This window comes from Saccopteryx leptura, chromosome 6 (assembly GCF_036850995.1).
Source record: "Saccopteryx leptura isolate mSacLep1 chromosome 6, mSacLep1_pri_phased_curated, whole genome shotgun sequence".
In the NCBI taxonomy this organism is placed as follows: domain Eukaryota; kingdom Metazoa; phylum Chordata; class Mammalia; order Chiroptera; family Emballonuridae; genus Saccopteryx; species Saccopteryx leptura.
This window is the reverse complement of record NC_089508.1, coordinates 63,173,572-63,197,119: the sequence shown is the minus strand read 5'-3', so window position 1 is coordinate 63,197,119 and position 23,548 is coordinate 63,173,572. Positions and strand designations below refer to the sequence as shown.

At 38.0% G+C, this 23,548-nt stretch overlaps 1 non-coding gene across 1 annotated transcript; it reads right to left on the bottom strand.

Moving 5' to 3' along the window:
* Positions 1 to 21,761: 21,761 nt before the first annotated feature.
* TRNAA-UGC (transfer RNA alanine (anticodon UGC)) lies at positions 21,762 to 21,837 on the bottom strand. Its single transcript has one exon. It is a non-coding gene; the product is annotated as a tRNA-Ala (tRNA).
* Between the last annotated feature and the right edge of the window lie 1,711 nt (positions 21,838 to 23,548).

The following is a 23,548-nucleotide window of genomic DNA, read 5'->3' as shown; positions in this document are numbered from 1 at the left end:
AAACTTCCACTAAATGGCAAATCGCTTTTGCAAATCAATGGACAACTTTATACTGAAACAGTCAACTTAAAATCAGCACAAAGACTAGAATTATATGTCATTATCTTGGCTTTTCAGCAATTGCCATATTCCTCCTTTAATCTATATACAGACAGCAAATATTTACTTATGGTGTTTCCACTATAAAGACTGCTGTCTTAGGGACAAATGCTGATGAACTAGTTCAGCAGTTCCTCCTTCTTCAAAGACTTGTATGTCAATATAGAGCTCCATGTTTTATAGGACATACTCAAGCTCACTCCATGCTCCCTGGAGCTTTAGCACAAGGGAATGCCCTTGTTGATCAAGCTACCCAAAAGAAAATTATTTGGAGCAACCATGACAGATCGAGCAATTCAGTCTCATACTATTCATCACCAGAATGCCGCAGCCCTGTGTAAACAGTTTCAACTTTCTCGGGAAGCAGCACGGCAGATTAGTAAATCCTGTCCAATGGGGTCCTATTCTACAATCTGTCCCTTCATTTGGAGTTAACCGTCAAGGACTCCTACCAGGACAACTTTGGCAAATGGATGTTACTCATATACCTTCATTTGGCAAACAGTCCTATGTCCACATTACAGTGGATACCTATTCTGGATTTACAGTAACCTCTGTCAGAACAGGAGAGGCTGCTAAGCATATTATAGCTCATGTCTGTATGCATTTTTCTATTATTGGATTTCCTAAACTGGTTAAACTGACAATGCTCCTGCATATGTAGCAAAAGCATTTACTGTATTTTGTCAAACCTTTCGAATTATGGGTATTTCTTACAATTGTTAAAGTCAAGGTATTATTAAAGCATACCCAGCAAATATTTTAAGGTCAATTTAAAAAAATTTAAAAGGGGGGATTCATATCCTGGAACTCCTACGGGTCTACCATATCATGCTTTTTATTTAAAATTTTTTAAATTTCTTTTGAATACCGTTGAACAGGAGACGCCAAATCTTTTTCTCCTGCAAACTTCTATCTTCTTTTATTTGATCCAGCTAATAACACTGTTTTGTCTTTTTCCAAATAGCTCCAGATATATGGAAAAGGTTTATATAGGCGGATGGGGATCCTCAAACCCCTCAGCGAGATTTTCTGAGCATGGCTTTTAAGGTACCAAGAGGCAGAAAAAGCCCAATAGAGATCAGGTGAATTACCAGCTTTTAGGATACACCCTTAAAGGCTCCAACACCCCAAAGGTGTCTCATAGGATTCCATCTGGGTCCTGCTACAATAGTGAATAAGAAGGTCATTGAGCTAAAGCCTGCCAGACTTACATGTCTTTGCTGTGAGGAGCTTCCCCCTTGCTCCTCTAAGGGAGGGTTCAGTCTCTTCCAGCTCTGCTTCAGCCACCTATGACCTAACCTTGCCCAGAATGCTGGGGTTTGCCACTGAAGGCTGAAGGTGCCCAGGGCCGTCGGCCCCATCTACAACATTGTGGACGAGCCTAGGGTATTTCTTCCAAGAAGCAGGCAAACTGATCTCACTTGCACAAGGGCCACTTAACTATTAAATGTCTTGCCTGAATAGTCAGGCTTTTTATTCTTCCCTCGAAGATCTCTGTTGTGAGTGTTGATAGTCCTGTTTTCTGCTGCTTTGTTTAATATATAGTGTTTCCTTTATTCCTCCTACTTCAATGCCCCACTCATATTTCAGGCTGGGACCTACTCCTAATTTAGAGCTCTCTCTTCCCTTTTTGCCAACTTCTATTGTGAATTTACTTTTGCCACCCAGCTTAGTGTATCCCAAGGTTCTCTTTACCAAGCCACAGTCGCCGAGCTCCAGGGAAAAGTAACCTGGTCTCATTTCTCCAGGCAGAGGAGAACAGAAGCTTCATCTCCACACATGCTGCAGATGGCTTTTCCAGTCTACCTGAATCATTACCAGCTAGAATCAGCGGTCATTGGGACTTGGACATGAGCTGCAAAGTATAGAATTGTGAGAACAATTCCAGTACCATGCGGACTTTTCCTGGATGTGGACTTTTCCTGGACTCCTGCTCCTTGTGACAGCTCCTAACGGACAGAACTGGGGTTGGATTGCATTTGCAGGGATTTGGAATGGTGTTGGTGCCAACTTGGACTTGGTGAACATGTTAAGGACACTACTCTTCTATGGATTCTTGCTGTATTGGCCAAGAGTTTGCTTAAAGGCCTTAATCACTGTAAAAAAAAAAATTAGAAGACTGGATAAAGAAGATGTGGCACATATACACTATGGTTTACTACTCAGCCATAAGAAATGATGACATCTGGACTTGCCTGGTCAAGGCACATATGGGAGTTAATGCTTCCTGCTCCTCCCCCTTCTCTCTCTCTCTCTCTCTCTCCTCTTTCTCTCTGAAAATCAATCAATAAAATATATATATATATATATAAAAAGAAATGATGACATCAGATCATTTACAACAAAATGGTGGGATCTTGATAACATTATATGGAGTGAAATAAGTAAATCAGAAAAAACCAAGAACTGAATGATTCCATGCATTGGTGGGACATAAAAACAAGACCAAGAGACATGGACAAGAATGTGGTGGTAAGAGGGGGGGGGCGGGGGGGGGGGCGGAGAGAAGAAAGAGGGAGAGGGGGAGAGGGGGGGAGGGGGGGAGGGGGAGGGGCACAAAGAAAACTAGATAGAAGGTGATGGAGGACAATCTGACTTTGGGTGATGGTATGCAACATAATTGAATGACAAGATAACCTGGACATGTTTTCTTTGAATATATGTACCCTGATTTATTGATGTCACCCCATTAAAAAAAATTTTTTTTTCTGAAGCTGGAAACGGGGAGGCAATCAGACAGACTCCTGCATGTGCCCGACCCGGGATCCACCCAGCACGCCCACCAGGGGGCGATGCTCTGCCCATCTGGGGCGTCGCTCAGTCGCGACCAGAGCCACTCTAGCGCCTGGGTCAGAGGCCAAGGAGCCATCCCCAGCGCCCAGGCCATCTTTTGCTCCAATGGAGCCTTGGCTGCGGGAGGGGAAGAGAGAGACAGAGAAGAAGGAGAGGGGGAGGGGTGAAGAAGCAGATGGGCACCTCTCCTGTGTGCCCTGGCCGGGAATTGAACCCGGGACTTTCGCAACGCCAGGCCAACGGTCTACCACCGAGCCAACCAGCCAGGCCATAAAAATTAATAAAACTTTATTTATAAAAAAAAATTTATTTATAAAAAAAAAAGGATTGTTGGTACATGCTTGTTTAGCTCTATCTTATGGGTAGTTAGGCTAAGATCAGTAAATCAATAGCATATTTATTCCCAGTTACAATATGTCTTCAATAAACATGAGGAATGTCCAATCTTACGAGTAATCAGAAAAATGCAAATTAAAATGACTTTCTATTTTTCACTATAAATGTAACAGATTTTTAAATATTGGTAATGCAATTTCTAATGTTAGTAAGATGCCTGCATTAATTGCTGATGAAAATAATTTACATTTATATCAACGTATGGTATAAATATTTTAGAAGTATATATTTTAGCATTATAAAACAACGCACTAAAAATGCTAATTTTTTGGTCCTAGTAATTATACTTGAATTTACCCTAAGAAAATAATCCTAAATATTAAAAAAACTTTATAAGTAAAATTTTGTATAAATATTATTTAAAATGGTGTCCAGTAATAAAAGAATGACTAAAGTATGTCATCATCTAGATCAGTGGTCCCCAATCCGCAGGCCACGGACTGGTACCGGTCCGTGGGCCATTTGGTACCGGTTCGCAGAGAAAGAATAAGTAACTTACATTATTTCTGTTTTATTTATATTTAAGTCTGAACGATGTTTTATTTTTAAAAAATGACCAGATTCCTTCTGTTACATTCGTCTAAGACTCATTCTTGATGTTTGTCTCGTAAGTTCGACAACTATATTTAAAAATACCAGTTTTTACACCGGTCGCATAATTTTATTTTGTGCATTTATCCATCCCACCCTAAAGGCCAGTCTGTGAAAATATTTTCTGACATTAAACCGGTCCATGGCCCAAAAAAGGTTGGGGACCACTGATCTAGATCGAATACTGTACTTCCGTTGTACCACGTATACGTGATTAGAATGTAAAAATGCCTATGTTGTACTATCCTAAGTAGAAAGAAGCAATATAAAATTATATTTAATGAATAATTATTATAGGGTTAAATATAAAATATATTTTTAAAAGATGGGAAGGAAACATAATGGAATATAGTGATGACTTTGATTGAATTAGGAGACTGAGATTTTGGATTTTTTTTTTCTAATTTCTCTAAAGAAAGTGTTTTTTCCTAAAACGACAAAATATGACAAAATCAACATTTTGAATATTCATATTACCGGTATAGTTCTACTTCTCCTTTCCCTGAATTTTCTTTTAATTTAAAATAATTTAGTTGAAAATAAAATAATTAATTTTTTTTGTAGTATATTTTTTTCATATTAAACATCATACTTATTGTGAAAATTTGAGAGTTTTTTCTCTAAGATCCAGAAGAAGACAAAGATGCTCACTATCTTAATTGTATTCACTTATTTTACGTACTTATTTTTTGCTGCCTATTATTTGGCAAAAATTTGCTTTAAATATTTTTAGAACATATCGTTAGGACAATAAAAATTTGAAATGCTTATATCTTCCTGATCAACTATACTTTTTAGATTATAAAATGATCTTTTTTTTTAAACAGAGACAGACAGAGGGGGGATAGACAGACAGGAACAGAGAGATGAGAAGCATCAATCATTAGTTTTTCGTTGCTCGTTGCAACACCTTAGTTGTTCATTGATTGCTTTCTCATATGTGCCTTGACCGCGGGTCTTCAGCAGACTGAGTAACCCCTTGCTCAGCCAGCAACCTTGGGTTGAAGCTGGTGAGCTTTTGCTCAAACCAGATGAGCCCGCGCTCAAGCTGGCTACCTTGGGGTCTCAAACCTGGGTCCTCCGCATCCCAGTCCGACGCTCTATCCACTGTGCCACCGCCTGGTCAGGCAGAATGATCTTTTTTTATCTCTAGTAATTCTTTCCATGTTTGCATTATTTGTTTGTTGATTTAAGATAGCAACAGCTACACCAACTTTTCAGTATTTGCATGATTTTTCACTCCTTTACTTGAATCTTATTGTTTCAGATGTGTTTCCTATAAACATCATATAGTTATATTGTGTATTTACCCAGCTTGAATCTGTCTTTTTCTTCAGTTTCCCATCAGGCAATTTTCAACCTATTTGGGTTGAAATCTCTCATCTCAATCTTTGATTTTTTTTCCTTGTCCCAACTTTCCTGTTTCTTTTTCTCTCCTTCTTTTTTACTGATTTTAAAAATGATATTTAAATATTATGTCTTTTCTAGTTTGGAATTTATAGATTAGGTTTATCTTTTCTTAATGGTGAAACTAGAAATTTAAAAATTCATCAAAGTGTAATCAATACTTTTACTCTCCTCCAGCACAATACACATTTCTTAGAACACATTAACTTCATTTCCCCCTTCACTTACATGTTGTTGGCTTTTAAAATCCTATGTTATAATTTCTTATTATTTCACAAGACAGGATTGTTTCTCTTTATTAAGTCCTTGTTCATTTAGATTTACCCATATATGTACACCTGCTTTGTTCTTTATTCCTTCTTGTATCAGACCCCACATTTGAGATGCCTTTCCTTTTGCCTGGTGTATCATTTAGAATTTGCCTTAAGTCTCAAAAATGTTTTTTCTTGATACATGGAATCCTAGGTTGGCAATTATTTCCTTTAAGAACATTTGGAGATATTCTACTGTCTTCTGGCTTCCATTGTTATTATTAAACAATAAGTACAACAGTTACTTTCTGAAGGTGATCTCCTATATCTGGCTACTTTTTTTTAATCTCCATTTTTGTTTTTACTTATTTTTATATTTTATTTATTTATTCTTAGAGAGAGAGGACTGAAAGAAAAGAGGGGAGGAGGACCAGGAAGCATCAACTCCCATATGTGCCTTGACCAGATAAGCCCAGGGTTTCAAAGCGGCGACCTCAGCGTTCCAGGTTGATGCTTTATTCACTGTGCCAACACAGGTCAGGTACTTCTGGCTTCTTTTAAAATTCTAATTTTGGTGCTCTGTATTTTCAGTATGATGTATCTAGATTGTGATTTCTTTTTATTTATCTTATTTTACTTGAATCCGTGGATTGTTTTTCATCAGTTGTGGAAAATTCTTAGTCATGACCTTTTAAAATATTGCCTCTGTCCATTCTTTCTTTCCCTTTCTCCTTGAATTCTGGTAATGTATATATATTACCTTGTCACTCTATCCCCATTTTTTCCCCATATTTTGTGTCTTTTTGTCTTATATGTCACATTCTGGATAATTTCTTTCAACTCATTTTTCATTTATTTATTTTTTAGCTGGCTATAATATGCTGATAGACACATTCATTACAATTTTTTTTGGTCTATAATAATTGCCAGTTTTATTCCTCTGGCTAAGAGATCCAGAGATGACTCGAAGTTTACATTTTAATAGTTATTTCAAGAATCTAGGTGCCTCCATTACCCTTATAAGCTGATTGCAAATTACTTGATTCTCTTATTAAAAATTAGTAGTTCTGTCTGTGACACGTGTTCATTAAAAATTACATATAAGCAAAAGGAAAACTCATACCACACAGAAATACACACAGTTAAGTTTTTCATGTATGTATATATGCACACATGCATGCACACACACTATTTGGGTTTTTAATCCAACATTTGTGAGCTGGTACTAAATATACTGCTTTGTAACTTCTTATGTTTTACTTTACAATATGAAATGAACATATTTTCATGCATTTATGTGAAACTTCCCAATTAATCTGAAGAATGGATCAAAATACAAAATCCAGGAAGATATTGGTAACAAGAAAACTACCTAAAACAAAATTCCCCCTGATGATTAAAAGTAAAATGAAAAGAAAATATGTCAGAAAACTCTAACAAAAAGAAAGCAGGGGCCAGATTTTACTATCAGATAAGAAAAACAAAAGATAGAATTCAAGGCCTAAAGTACACAGGATGAGGATGTCTGTGTAAATGTCTTTGCTTCCAATACATCATCACAAACTTGTTTCCCATTCTTCTTATTTCTTTCATAAGCCTTTCCAACTCATCTACACCTCTTAGCATTTCTTCAGGGACCAAGTGCCTAACGGGAGTGTCCTCTTTAAATTCCTGAACAAGTTAAACCAGTCAGTGACTACGGTTTCCTTCTGTTTCCTGGCTTACACCTTCTTCAGAGGGTTGAGAATTTCCTTCTGCCTCCTGCGATACATCTTCTGAAGCATGGTCTTCATTGACCTTTGGCATGTTCTGTGGTTTTCCTTCATTTTCTTCAGAAGACTTTTGTATGTTTATTTTTCTGTTATTTTCTCTTTGATTAAATTAATCACTGACCTGCAGGAATCCAGGAGATTTTCCTCTTTACCCCACTTGATTTGTGTTGTGCCCAAAAGACCCAGAGTCCTGAAAGGATCCAGGGCACTTTCATCCTCCAGCAACACCACAGCCATTGCATTTTAAACTATGTCTGTGTATTTTATTTTTTCTTTCTAGAAGTTTCTAATTGGTCATTTTCCATCTATTTTATACATGTTCTCTACAGAAAATTTCAAAATAGCTCTCGTTTCTTTAAATATAGTAGGCATAGAGGGTTTTAAAACTCATGTTTAATAGTTCTTATGTCCAAATACTTGGTGCATTTATTTATTCTGTTATTTCATTTATGGCACTTTGTATTTTTCTATACTTGGTATTTTGACTGTGTATGGCTCATTGCTTTTAAAAATTATTAGTGGGGAGTCTTTGAGGCCTATGATGAAGGTACCTGTATAAATTTCCAATTGCTGCTATAAAAAATAACCATGAACTTTACGACACATTTGATCCTCTTGTAATTCTGAACTCTAACACCAAGTCAGTAGGGCTGTGTTCATTCTGGAGACTCTAGGAAAGAATCTATCTCCTTTTTTTTTTTTTCAGTTTCTAGAGGCTGCCTGCATTCTTTTGCTCACGGCCCTTTCTTTGCCTCACTTCAACCTTTGCTTCAGTTACCATGACTTTGACTTCTGCCGTTGATCCTCTTGCCTCCCTTGTATTAAGAACCTGTGGTTACATTGCGCCCCCCCAGACAATCTGGGATAATCTCCCCATCTCAAGATTCTTAACAGCATCTGCAATGTCTCTTTTGCCAAGTAAGGTAATATATTCACAGATGACAGGGATTTGAATATGGACACCTTTTGTTTTGGGGGAACGAGGCATTATTCAGCCAACTACAGAAACTTCTGCCAGGCTCCAGTCCATGACTGTCTCAAAACAAGTTCATGGCTTATAGCCAGGTGATATAAATCGAGACATTCATGGGATAATATGCTGTATAGCCAAATTCTCAGAGAAGGTTTTAGTTTCTTCTTCTCTTTCTGCTCCTCCTCAGCAGCAAAGCAAAGTGAAGTTTTGGGATTGTTTTGTAGATTCCTGGAAGTGAGAGAGCAGATTTACTTGTTGTTTATCTGTACCCTGAGACTATAGCCTTTTGCGGCCTCAATTTAATTTGGGTAAATCTTCTAGACTTTCTACGTCTCACTTAGAATTTGACATCTGTCCCCAGTACCCTGCAAGCTTGCCAAAACCAAATTCAAGTTTTCCAGGAATGTTAAAAACCCTCAGGCCAAAAAGTGGCTTTGGTGTTGTGACTTTTTTTTTTTTTGATTTTAGCTTTCCTTGGATTTGGCTTGGTAGTTTTTTGTGATCTTGTCAGTTCTTCATTGCTCTTAACCAAAACACATTTTTTATTCAGCATTTTTTGGTGTTTTCAGCATTAATTCAAATGATACTTACCTGACATGATACAAAACTAAGTTCCCAAACACATTTTTTTTTGTATTTTTCTGAAGTTGGAAATGGGGAGGCAGTCAGACAGACTCCCGCATGCGCCTAACCGGGATCCACCCGGCATGCCCACCAGGGGGTGATGCTCTGCCCATCTGGGGCATTGCTCGGTTGCAACCAAACCCATTCTAGCACCTGAGGCAGAGGCCATGGAGCCATCCTCAGCGCCCGGGCCAACTTTGCTCTGATGGAGCCTTAGCTGCTGGAGGGGAAGAGAGAGAGAGAGAGAGAGAGGAAGGAGAGGGGGAGGGGTGGAGAAGCAGATGGGCGCTTCTCCTGTGTGCCCTGGCCGGGAATTGAACCCGGGACTCCTGCATGCCAGGCTGATGCTCTACCACTGAGCCAACTGGCCAGGATCCCAACCACATTCTTTATACTGAACACATATTAGTTTTGCAATTAAAAAATGGGCAAAAACTTCAGAATATTTGAAGAGCAAGAGTAGTCCCAAGATTGTCCATGATTATTACCAAAAGGATGAAAATAGTGATAATTATTTCTTGTGAGTTCAGAAGAAAATTGATTCACCACAGTTTGAAATAGTTTGACAAGTTTAATGGCAGAACTGTGATTTAAAGTGCACAATAGACCAATAAATTTAATTTAATAAAATAAAAAAATACTGCATTAATTTCCATGGCTTCATCTTTATTCAGTGCATGATCAAATCTATATGGATGGGAGCTATTTTAATGAAATAAATCAATGGGGTTTTGATCCCTGTATTTCCCCTCATTTTACCTCCCATTTAAGCATGGAGCTCTCTGAACATTGCCTTGAATGAGATATGCAGCAGAAGGAAAAGCAGAAATAGCCCACAAGTCAGCTTGGTTTTTGCATTCCCAAAGTGTAAACCCTTAGGAATAATTAAAATGGAAGTTAAAAGAAAAGTAGAATAAAATTCCTAGGCATAAGTTGCATGTCACAGAAGAAACAGGAAAGAACAAAGATCTACCTCAGACTGAAAGGATATTCTGTTGGATTGAGTGTAGGAATGACAAGATCTGTGGGGTCCAGTGCTTAGACATTGGGGTCCTGCTTTCAGCTAGTGCCACCAGGGAGACAGCAAAGAGAAAAAAAGCAGCCAGAGAGAAATAGCTTTTGGAGCGTCTAGACAGACAGAGCATAGATTCCCCAGGCGCTAACTGGCACAAAGGCAGTAGAGAGCTTCTAGAATAGAAGAGACCATGGAGATAGGACAATGTACTCCCAATGGGGACTGTAAACACTTTTCTTTGCCCTGGCACTGTACAAGACTCTACAATTAGCCCTGGCAGGATAGCTCAGTTGGTTAGAGCATCGTCCCAATAAGCAGAGGTTGCTGGTTCAATCCTGGGTCAGGGCCCATACAGAAACAGACTGATTTTCTCTCCCTCTTTTCTCTCTCTCAGTCTCATTTTTTTTCTCTCTCTCCTCCTACTTCTCTCTCTCTAAAATCAGTAAATAAAAAAAAATTGTCTTAAACTTCCTGAAATTATGTACAATCCAGAGAGAAGGGGTTTCCCAAGAATGACCAAGACCAATTTTCCTGTTAGCCCAGGGAAGTGGAGTGAGAAAGTAGGTTGAAATTAGGGGGAAAAAAAAGTGGTGACTGACATTCAAATGACTACATCTTTATCTCTGTTTCTGACATTTTTCTCAAGTTCCACCCAAGTGTTTACTGGAAATTTCTAGTTGGGTATTTGACTATCACCTCAAATTTGGCTTTTTTTTTTTTTTTTTTTTTTTTTTTTTTTTTTTTTTTTTGCTATACTGCTAGTATTCCCACTGAGGTAGAGCCAGTTGGGACAATTACCTCTATACTCTTCTTTCCTTTAATCAGGGCAGAAACTCAGGCATAGAGAAAAGCAGTATGAGCAGAGTTTCTTTTATTGTTACTCCAAGTCTGAATGCTTAGTAATTTACCTCAGGCCAAGGGGGATATTATGTTCTTTTAACATAAAGCCTAAGTTTTCAGTAAATAAAATCAAACTTATACCAATTGAATTATGAATCTTGTGTAGAGAGATTGTGTTAAAGAAAATTAAACTTCAAGGTAGATGGGTGCTTGATTATGATTACTTAGAAGAACCCCAACACAGCTAGAGTGGACACTTTCCACTCCTATTCTTTCCCCCACTTTCCATGGGACAGAACCAAACTGTCAAGAGCAGTCAAGGATCTGAGACTGAATCTTACTCTCACGCTAAAAGTCAGCCTGATGCAGTTTCCAGGTTGCTGGCAGAAGACACAATACTCCTGGGTCAGAGACAAAGAACTTTTTACTGATGGCACAGTAGACAGCATGAACTTCATGTTTCTATTGGTTCCCTTTGTCCCCCAAGTTCCATGAGGGTGATACAGAGGTGGATCAAGTAGGTTTTGCTCATGCAATGGATGTACATCAGTCCCCAGGGAGGGCTGGGGCTGAGGAATGGGTGAGTTCTATAGGGATAGGTGGCAGACTCTAAGGAATTGGAGAGGCAGACTGTGCCGAAGGAAATAGAGTAGGTTCAATACAGGGAAAATTTCAAAGTAAGACAGAGAAGGGGAGCTTCTAATTACTATCTGAAGGTCTAGAGAGTGAAGCCTTATATGGAAAAGAGCCAATTTCAAAGACCAAGGACCCATATTCTACTACTGCCAATCCTGGAGAAGCTGTGAGTGGGAAGAGTACTCACTGTGGCAGGCAAGATGATCTGAGCGGTGCAAGGTGTGGGCTAGCATGCTGTCATTCCCTCAGAGCAACATTTTGATCAATGAAGCACCCATATACAATGGTGGTCCCATAAGATTATAACATCTGAAAAATTTCTATTGCCTAGTGAGGTCGTAGCCATGGTAGAGTATTAGAGCAACGCGTTGTTCACATGTTTGTGCTGATGCTGGTGTAAAAAAAAAAACAAAAAAACACCTACTGCACTGTCAGTTGTATACAAATACTGTATTACAGAAAGAAAAATATTTGTAATAAACTTAGTGTAGCCCCAGTGTATAGTAGTCTACAGTAGTGTACAGTACTATGTCTACATTCACTCACCACTTATTTGCTGACACGTCTAGAGTCACTTTCAATTGCAATCTTTATTCATGGTAAGTATCCTACTTTCAGGAGTACCATTTTTAAACTTTTAGACTCTATTTTTACTGTACATTTTCTAGGTTTAGATACACAACTACTTACCATCGTGTTACAATTGCCGACAGTATTGAGTACAGTAACATGCTTGTATAGGCGTGTAGCCTAGAAGAAAAAGGCTATATCAGAAAGGCTAGGGCACTCTATGATGTCCCCACCATGACAAAATCGCCTAATGATGCATTTCTCAGAATGTATCCCTGTCGTTAGGTGACCCATGATGTAAATGCTATTGGTGGCCCACCCAGACACCCTTTACCAGGTTAGTGCATCTGTTTTTGAGCTGCTGCCATTGTCGCTGATACTGGCTCACAGCTGCACCCAATTCTGGAGAATTGACTTAGGCTATCAGTTGCTGTCTAATCCAGAAATGCCCTCGATTACCAAGGGGAGATCTTTGGTTCTGTGGAATGAGCTGCCTGATAGGAGGATTTTGTTTGCCTGGGGACCTTGGGCCACGTCGAATTGATTTTGCCTCCAGAAGGGACTGAAGACTAATGATATCAGCCCAAACTTTAAGGGGAGTGGGGTTGGAGACCACAGGTCAGCCACACAGGCAATATGTAATAGAAGCCCAATAAAAACTTTAAATACCAAAGAGTAAAGTGAATTTCCCTGGTCAAGGAGCATGTTTTCATATATTGGGACCAGAAGGAGTTAACACTATCCCTGACTCCACGCAGAGAGGACAACCAGGAGCTCCACGTTTAGACCCCTTGGCTGATTTAAATCTCTTTTTATCCTATAATTGTGAATATAGCAGCTTTCAGTGCCTCTGAGTCCTTCTAGCATAGTATCAGAACTGAAGGTGGTTTTGGAAAAGCCCTGAATTTACATGTGGTGTTTTAAGTGAGGACAGTCATATGTGTACTCTGCTCCACCTCACTCTACAATTGGCTGAACTCTTTCTCACAGCTGGCTTGGGTCTCGTCTTCATCTCTGGAGCCATCACTAGGTCCAGGTGAGTAGACGGCAGCCTGTTGGCACATTTGATTGGAGTTGGGAGGGAGGGGACCTGGTAGAACAGATCGATGAAAAGATATTATATTCATCAGCGTTTTCTGGAACCTGGAATTGGACCTGCCCTGACAAAAGTCATTCAGATTATTGTTGATGTTGCTTCTTTTCCTTTTTTTCCTTTTACCTGCATCAGAGAGACACTCCCCTTTCATCCCTAATCTTGACCTTCCTCCTCCCTTCAGATGCTCCATGTATGCTTTTGTTTATTGACACATCTGATATTATTTTCTTTGGAAACTGGTGCTGTCTTAGTGTTGCAGCCTTCTTTATCTGGTGCATGTATTTACTTATTACAACTCTTATACTATTTTTCTCTCTGAAAATTGAGTTTCTTTTTAACAGTAGGTTTTAATTATAAATGTTCCTTTATAATTAAACTTCTTTGTAAGTAGATTTAGTATGGCATCCATAGCATCTTCTTTATTAATTTAAGGAGTCTGTGGTCATTTTCATTGAAACTTTCATCATCCTAGCTAATAATATTACCTCATTCCTTAACTTTTTCTGTCATTAGGTATTAGTTGATGTCAGGTACTTGAGACTAGCTTGGAGGAGGCTCCACGGGACTGTTTGGGTGTGACCCAAAGAAATGGAGGAAATGTAGGTTAAAATTTGAATAACAGCAAAGTTTAAACACAAATGCTATTTTACTTAGGATTAGTGTAGGAACTGGGGTAATGTATCTGTAGACTAATTGGGGAAATAAAAAGCTGGATACTAAGAAACCAAGACAGAGATGGAACAGGGTAGACACTATCTAAAGATTTCACTATCTGAATAAGAAAGGGCCAGTGAACATTAGAACATCACATTAGGGAAGCCTACATTTTATCTTCATTTCACTATATATATAAATACATCTATTAAAGTAAGTTTAAATATATGTGTAAATAAAATTTTGGCTTAAATTAATTGGTGATAAACTGTACATATTTTATTCTGTAATGTAAGTCTGTTTCTTCTCAGCTGCTTTCCTGGAAGCAGACCCAGTACAGCACCTCATCAGCCGAGTGCCTGGAGACCATTTAATCTCTGAGTCTTTGTTTTCCTACCTGTAAAATAGCTATAAATTTAACTGCCATGTATTCTAGATTATAGATAATTTATGAAAAGTGCTTGGCTCAGTAGAGGTGCTCAGTAAATGTAGCTATTACTATAAGCTCTCATAACATTTTGGGTTTAAAAAATTAACTCACCAAGCATCCTTAAGGAGGCACCACTCTGGTCTCCTAACTGGATGTACCAGTTGAGCAGCAAACTCTTTTGGATGTACAAACCATTTCTTTTTGGGTACTCAGTTCTTTCTCTATCATGAATAACTTCTCAAGGACTGGACTTTTGGTTTCTGCCTTCTCTGCCCTCTTCTTTTGAAGGCACTGACATTCAGCCTCACCAGGGTCCCGACCATCTTGTACCCATTGCTTTTCTCTTTGTTTTGAAGAGGTAATATTTTATCAGATTCAAACAAGAGCTCTTGGACTGCTGGGTTAGTCTTGCCACTTTAAGCCTGAGTTCTGTATGCCTGGGGTGTGCTCTGTCTTCTCATACGCCCCAAAGCCACAGCTTCTGCTGGCGCCTCTGTGTTATACCAGGCCATTTGAATGGGTTTCTCTCTCAGTCGACTGTTCAGAATTCAAACTCCTCCTTAGGCAGGAGCACTAAGCTAAATTCACATGAACTGAGGGGCTGAATCCTGTGATCCTTAAGCCCAAAGCTTTGTTAGACTTCTGCTCCTAAAATCCATAAAACCGTTGACTTTCCTGACTTCATTATTTTCTAGTCTCTATATCCTTTCCCACTGAAATGGACTAAATTTCTTTCTTTTTTTAAAATTAATTTTAATGGGTGACATTGATAAATCAGGGTACATATGTTCAGAGAAAACATCTCTAGGTTATTTTGACATTTGATTATGCTGCATTCCCATCACCCAAAGTCCAATTGTCTTCCATCACCTTCTAACTGGTTTTCTTTGTGCCCCTCCCTTCCCCAAACCCCCTCCCTCTCCTCCCCTCACCCTGTAACCCCCATCCTCTTGTCCATGTCTCTGAGTCTCATTTTTATGTCCCACCTATGTATGGATTCATATAGTTCTTAGTTTTTTCTGATTTACTTATTCCACTCAGTATAATGTTATCAAGGTCCATCCATGTTGTTGTAAATGATCTGATGTCATCATTTCTTATGGCTAAGTAGTATTCCATAGTATATATGTACCAAAGCTTTTTAATCCACTCGTCCACTGAAGGACACTTGGGCTATTTCCAGATCTTCGCTATTGTGAACAATGCTGCCATAAACATGGGGGTGCATTTCTTCTTTTCAAACAGTGCTATGGTGTTCTTGGGGTATATTCCTAACAGTGGTATAGCTGGGTCAAAAGGCAGTTCAATTTTTAATTTCTTGAGGAATCTCCATACTGTTTTCCACAGTGGCTGCACCAGTCTGCATTTCTACCAGCAGTGCAGGAGGGTTCCCTTTTCTCCACATCCTCACCAGCACTTGAAATGGCCTAAATTTCAATGTCAGTCTGAATAGTGGTGAATTTGTCATTTGAACACTAGCTTGCTGTCCCCTGGCCCCATGACCCAAACCTATAACTGGATCAGTTCCTCCTCCTGTCATATCCTGGTTTCAGGCCCCAGTATATATCAGGATCAAGCTCATACAAGCATCATCACTGCTAAGTGCACTTAAGTATCACATCTTTTAAAAAATTCACGTAAATTATGTTTCTTTTAATACCTTGTAGATTTACCTGCTCCCTACTGGATTACATGTAAGCTTTAAAAAAAACTAATTATCTAATTTTTTTTACAGTGATTCTAGTTTGCAACTGAATTTCAAATTCCATTTTGTTTTTGAGCCCTAGGAAAATTGCACATTGCTTTAATTAGTGTCAATTTGGTTGTCAAATGTTCAAAATGAAGCCATTGTGTTTTAGCCTTATTTAAAGCTGGGACATTAAAATTAGCTGGGGATTTTTCAAGAATTACTCATTATGACCCAATTTAAAGTTATTTTAAATATAACATTAAAAAGAATTATTAACATGTCTGTAATAATCTTTGGGCTACAATATCTCAAAGTTATATAAAAAGCTAATTGTTTTCCACTTTTCATTGCATAAAATATAATGTCAACTCTATTGTCTGTATTAGGAGAAGCACAGGTTGAATAATCCACAAGTAATTTATATTTGTCTTTGGAATGCTTTTCCCCTTAAATTTGAATATGGATGAGTCTAATATCTAGGAAATTCATGTCAAAATAATGAAGCTATTTTATAATGATCTTAAATCAGAAAGCTGACAAATTCAATTCTTTTTTTTCTTTCATTGCTCTTCCAGGTTGAAAGAAGCAAGTTAAGATGAGCTCCATTTGTCTTTGGTAGATTAGAATATTGAACACAGATGTTAAATCATGGGCCTGGGAATTCGGTAGCAGATTAGAAGTTGCTGAAATAACGATTTTTAGATTCCTACTGGGTTATGTGATTAGGGTATATTGGTGTGTTTTTTTCAAAAAAAAAAAAAAGAAATGGAGGAAACAAAAAAAAGAAGATAGATTATATCACAGAAGAAACATTTGCAGAAATTTTGTACAGAGAACAGGGAATGACATCTGACCAAGCATTATACTGGCTTAGAATATAAGTACCACATTCCGCAAGTTGTATGCATGTGGGGAGAGGTAAATTAGAGAAAGAGATAAAATAATAAGCTAATGAAATAAAAACTAGTGTCTTTGAAAATTGTGTCCTCGTGCATAAGAAATGCATATATTCATATATGATATTTAAAAACAAATACTTATATTATTTGAATAATTTTTTTTACCATATACAACTTTTATCTACAATTCAAAAGCAACAAACTAGAAAGTAGACTTCTTGGATTTGAAAATATATAGAATTTGCCTAACCAGGTGGTGGTGCAGTGGATACAGTGTCGGACTGGGATATAGAGGATCCAGGTTCGAAACCCTGAGGTTGTTGGCTTGAGTATGGGCTCACCAGCTTGAGCACGGGGTCTCTAGCTTGAGCATGGGATCATAGACATGACCCCATGGTCACTGGCTTGAGCCCAAAGGTTGCTGGTTTGAAGCCTAAGGTTGTTGGCTTGAGCCCAAGATTGCTGGCTTCAGCAAAGGGTCACTGGCTCAGCTGGAGCCCCTGGTCAAGACACATATAAGAAAGCAATTGGTAAACAACTAAAGTGCCACAGTGAATAATTGATGCTTCTCATCTCTCTCCTTCCTGTCTGTCTGTCCCTATCAGTCCCTCTCTCTGTCTCTCATGCTAAAAGAAAAAGAAAAGAAAGAAAATATTTGGAATTTAACAGTAACAGCAAATGTTCCTCCCAATGACAAGGACCTAACACTCTATCTACTTAACTTAGTTTTCCACAAAATTTCTAAATTGAAAGACAGCATGCTTTGTTTACCTTTTATATGATAGCTAGACTGTAATGCCTTGAGGCCAGTTATTGTTTCATAGTTCTTAATATTCATCATGGGCTCTAGGAAAACACATTGCACATAATAGGTGCATATTTTTTGAATGAAGGATGGCATGGATACTGAATGCATGAATATGTCTGATTGGTTCTGGATGCTGCAAACAACAACCCAGCAATCTGATAGTTTCAGCCATTTTAATACCCCATCAAATTGCCTCTTCTATGTTGATAGTATGATCTGCAGGGAACAATTATGGCTCTTGCAATTTCTTTTATTTATACTCTACCTTGTTTATAGAGAGGTATTTGGATGGCATTAAAATTGCTCTCGTGACTTGCCACCTTAGTGTTTTTTTGTTTTAGCTTTGTTTTGTTTTTAATGCTAACCATTTCAAAGTGCTGTGCCATGTGTGTTTACCTTTTCTTTTATAGTGTTTTATGTTTTGGTAAAACTTTCTTTGCCTCTGAAGATATACTGATTTCCCTTAACTATGCCATACCATCTTTGTTATAAAAATACAAGACACGGGAGATAGTCCTTAATGTTTTAAGCTATAATTTAATAAAGGAAATTGATTTACTGGTGTGTAGATAGCTAGGCTTTTAAAAGATGACTGTCTTTTTCTCATTTCTTAACAATCATATAGATGACCTTTCAGGAAAACTAATATTTAGCAATAATATCTAACATTAATTTAGTATTGACTAGCTTTCCAGCACTGTGCTTTGTAAGTGCCTAATCTTATTTATTAAAAAAAATTTAATATATGCACATACACTTTTATATAAATTTATAACTATGATTATATCACAATAGTGGCAAAAGTGTGAGATTGTGTATGATTTCCTTGTACCTGAAGGCAAGAAAGAGGAACTCAGGGGAGCTACTTATAGTGCTTAATATGTATTTCTGCAGTGTGTGGGACACAGAAGACTGGTGTCGGAATTATACCTGAAAAACCTAAAGGATAAGAGTTTAGAAGAAGTGGCCAATGGCTATAGTTTGGGAAGTAGATGCCCTTTCAGTCTGTCACCACAAGAGCTGTGATGTTTCCCAAGAATCAGATCTGGGTATATAATGTGCGAAAAAGTAAGCTTGGGTTGTCTTTGTTCCCCCCCAAGATAAAGTCTCAAAAGAAGGAGCCCCAAAGTGGACCCCATATATCTCAGAGTGTGGAACAAATAACAAATGACTAGCTAGAATAGAGATGAACTTAAGATACCTAGCCGTGGTTGTGATGATGGTAGAGTTTGCAAAATAACCCAAACATCTTCTAGGAGAGAAAGAGTTAGATGTAAACACCTGCCAAGTCTAAAGGAGCCAATGCAGTCAGCATCGGTATCAGTTAAGTAAGAGTTTCTCTGCCCTTGTCTCCACTCCTCTCTGTGCTCTAACCTTGGAGATTTATAAAACTGGGGGAGAAGCAGTAGAAATGTAATAAAAGGGAAGAGAAGTGAATCATACTCCCTTTCCTGCCTTCTCACTTCTCTGGGTGCAGTAAATCTGAGCCAGATGTGTGAAGAAGCCTAGAATATAAAGTTCCTAATTTTAATAGTCATAGAAATGGAGTTTTTTTGTTTGATCTTATTTGTTTTTTTAAAATATTTATTGTATTGATTTTTTTTTTTTTTAGAGAAAAAGAGGAAGGGAGAGAGAAACAGGAACATTGATTTGCTCCTGTATGTGCACTGACTAGGGACTGAATCGACAACCTCTGCACTTAAGTACAATGCTCTAATCGAGCTATCAGGCCAGGGCCTACATGATTTTTTAAACTCATTATTTTTTCCATTGCAATATAATTGACATATAGCATTATAATATTAGTTTCGGGTGTACAACATAATGAATATATATAGATATATATCAAAATGATAACCACAACTAGTCTAGTTAACATGTGTCACCATACATAGCTATAATTTTTTTTCTTTTTTTGTGGCAGAGATAGAGAGAATCAGAGAGAAGGACAAATAGGGACAGACAGACAGAAAGGGAGAGAGATGAGAAACATCAATTCTTCGTTGCAGCTCCTTAGTTGTTCATTGATTGATTTCTCATATGTGCCTTGATGGGGGGGCGGCTACAGCAGACCGAGTGACCCCTTGCTTGAGCCAGCGACCTTGGGCTCAAGCTGGTGAGCCTTGCTCAAACCAGATGAGCCTGCGCTCAAGCTGGCAACCTCGGGGTCTCAAACCTGGATCCTCCACATCCCAATTCGATGCTCTATCCACTGTGCCACCGCCTAGTCAGGCCATAGATATAATTTTTTTGATGAGAACTTTTAACATTGACTTTCTTAGCAACTTTCAAACATACAATACAGTGTTATTATTTATAGCCACCACGCTGTACATTATATACCCAGGAGAGCCACCCTGTTTTTATTCTAAGTTTCTAGATCTACTTATGTCAACAAAAGTTTCTTGTTATCAATAAGAAAATTAATCTCTAAGCAACTACTTGGCTTCAGTCACTTCCATACTTTTCCTTCAAATAAATATATATTTGCCCTAAAACAAAAGTCACTTTTTGACCTTTCTTTTTCTCTTTATCCTCAATGGAACAATACTGTAATGAGATAGAAATCTAAATTAAATTGTATACTGGCTTTTACATAAGTTAGTATTTAAGTTTCTTTGATATGATTTATGCAGGTTTGTAGTTATTTTATTTAAAGATTATAAATCTTTTTTTTTTTTTGTTATACTTCTTTGTTCCTCCAAACTCTCTATATTGGGCCCATATTATATAATCAGAACAATAAATTACTATGATTTTTTTTCTACCCTGCTTTTTCCTCAAGCTGTCTCATCTATCTTTCTCTGTACTGCTGAACTGGGAAAAGGAGTCCACACATAGTTCGCTTTTCACTGCCCACTCTTTAATCCTCCCATCTCTGGTTCATCTCTCTAATGAAACTGCTTTTCAAAGGTCACTGCTGTCCAACATAAGATTAAAAGTCTCTCTCTCAGGCTCTATCGTTCTGGGTCATGTTTGTGATGGTACTTAATACTGTACCTAGTAAACAATCAATTTTTAATATATTTTAGTTCTGTTCCCCCAAAATTTGTTTAATGTTATTAATGAAATGAATACATCTATGTATAGTGTTCTTTATCTGCATGAAATATATTGCATTGAATGAAACTTATACAAGTTCAGTTATTTCTGGTTTACCTGTTGTTAATATATCTTAATAAATTACAATAATATTTTTTACTCATATTCAGAGTATAGGACCCAATATTTTATAAAGTCACTCTCATTTGTTGTTCTTCATTGCCATACTTAGTAATATAAGTTTTAGGAATGTAATGCAACTATAGTTAACAGTACTGTATGTATATTGTATTTGAAATATGCTAAGACAGTAGATTTTTTGACCAGGCGGTGGCCCAGTAGATAGAGCATCGGACTGGGATGCGGAGAACCCAGGTTCGAGACCCTGAGGTCGCCAGCTTGAGCGTGGGCTCATCTGGTTTGAGCAAAGCTCACCAGCTTGAGCCCAAGGTCGCTGGCTTGAGCAAGCGGTCACTCGGTCTGCTATAGCCCCCCCACCCCCATCAAGGTACATATGAGAAATCAATCAATAAACAACTAAGGAGCCATAACGAAGAATTGATGTTTCTCATCTCTCTCCCTTCCTGTCTGTCTATCCCTATGTCCCTCTCTCTGACTTTCTCTGTCTCTGCCACAAAATAAATAAATAAAAAGGAGTGGGTGCAGGAGCAGGAAACAGCAACTCATAACAGTTGCTTCTCATATGTGCCTTAACCAAGCAAGCCTGGGGTTTTGAACCAGCAACCTCAACATTCCAAGTCAACACTTTATCTTCTGTGCTATCACAGGTCATGCAAGATGGTAGATCTGAAAAGTTTTCATTAGCCAAAAATAGTATTACTATATATGTGAGTGATGGATGGTTTTTTTATTTGTTTTTCTTTTTTGGGTATTTTTTCAAAGTGAGAAGCAGGGGGAGGCAGACAGACTCTCGCTTGTGCCCGACTGGGGTCCACCTGGCATGCCCACCAGGGGGTGATGCTCGGCCCATCTGGGGCATTGCTCTACTGGCTGCAACCGGAGCCATTCTAGTACCTGAGGCGAAGGTCATGGAGCCATCCTCAGCACCTGGGCCAACTTTGCTCCAATGGAGCCTTGGCTGTGGGAGGGGAAGAGAGAGATAGAGAAAAAGGAGAGGGGAAAGGGTGGAGAAGCAGATGGGCACTTCTATGTGCCCTGGCCAGGAATCGAACCTGGGACTTCCACACGCAAGGCTGACGCTCTACCTCTGAGCCAACCGGCCAGGGCCAACTGGCCAGGGCCTGAGTGATAGATGTTAACTAAACTTCTTATGGTAATCATTTCACAATATACACATATATCACATCATGTTGTACACCTAAAACTAATATAATGTTATATGTCAATTATATCTCAGTAACAGGAAACAATATTTAGCTGTCTGACAGGAAAATGACTATATCAGCCATGATATAATGAGTGGGAAACCTGCTCTAGCTCGATAAGAAATCAAGCTGGCAGTCAAATGACACTCAGAGAAGGGGATATAAGAACCTGTTAATTGAATTAAGGTGCCTTTAGATCACAAGCCACTGGTCTCTTGTTAACTTTTATGCTCCATCCTCCTCTCTAGTTGGAGTGGTCTTTGGTGAGGGAATCTGTATCTGTTCCCTAATTTTGGATTCCCCATTCTTTACAAGAACACCCCTCCCCATCCAACAATGTGGACGGCTGTTTCCAATTTCCCTCACTGGCAACCCTCAGGCAGTTCTACCTGATGGCCTGCCAGGGCTGAAGGGGATCAAAGCTGTTAAGTTCTGGGCAGGGAAGAGCCTCAGCTCTGTTATCTGAATTTAGGCTGATGGGAATGAAACCAACTGACATTTATTAAATGCCTACTGTATGCCAGAATTTTTTTAAATAACAGTTTTATTGAGATATAAATCACATACCGTAAAATTCACCCTCCTTAAGTGTACAATTTGGTGGCTTTTACTATAGTCCTTGAAATCACTCATCTACTTTTGTTTCTAGGGATTTGCCTATTCTGGACATTTTATAAAGATGAAAGCCTTTTTTGTCTGGTTTGTTGAACTTAGCCTAATATTTCCAATATTCATTCATTTTGAATTCATTTTGTAGCATGTACCGGTACTTCATTTATTTTTGTAGCCTAGCACTATTTCATTGTAGAAATGTATCACATTTAGTTCATTGATTTATTAGTTGATGGGCAGTTGGGTTGTTTCTACTGTTTAAGTACTATAAATAATGCTACTATGAATATTTGTATACAAGTATTTTCATGAACATAAATTTTCAGTTCTGTTAATTATATATCTAGGAATAGAAATACTGGAACACATGGTAACTCTATGTTTATGTTAAACTTTTGAGAAACTACTAAATTGTTTTCCGAAGTGACTGTACACTTTTATATATTACCAGCAGCGTATGAGCATTCCAATTTATTCAAATCTTTGCCAATACTTGTTATTATTTATTTTTTAATTATAGCCATCTTATTTGGTCTGAAACCTTATTATGGTTTTTATTTGCATATGCTAAGGGACTAATATGTTGAACATTTTTTCACGTGCTTATTGACCATTTGTTTAGCTTCTTTGAAGAAATGTGCACTCAAATCCTTTGTCCATTTTTAATTGGTTTATTCATCTTTTCATTATTGAGTTGTAAGAGTCCTTTATATACTCTTATTACTAGGCCCTTATCAGATTCATGATTTGCGAATAGTTTCTCCCATTTGGTGGATTGTCTTCACTTTCTTGATGATATCCTGTGAAGGACAGAAGGTTTTAATTTTGATGATGTCCAGTATATCTATTTTTTCTTTTTTGTGTGTGTGCTTTTGGTATCACACCTAAGAAACCATTGCCCAGCCCAAGATTATGAAGATAACCAATATTTATGCTTTCCTCTAATAGATTTAGTTCTCACATTTAGGCCTATGATTCTTTGTGAATAAGTTTTTGTATAT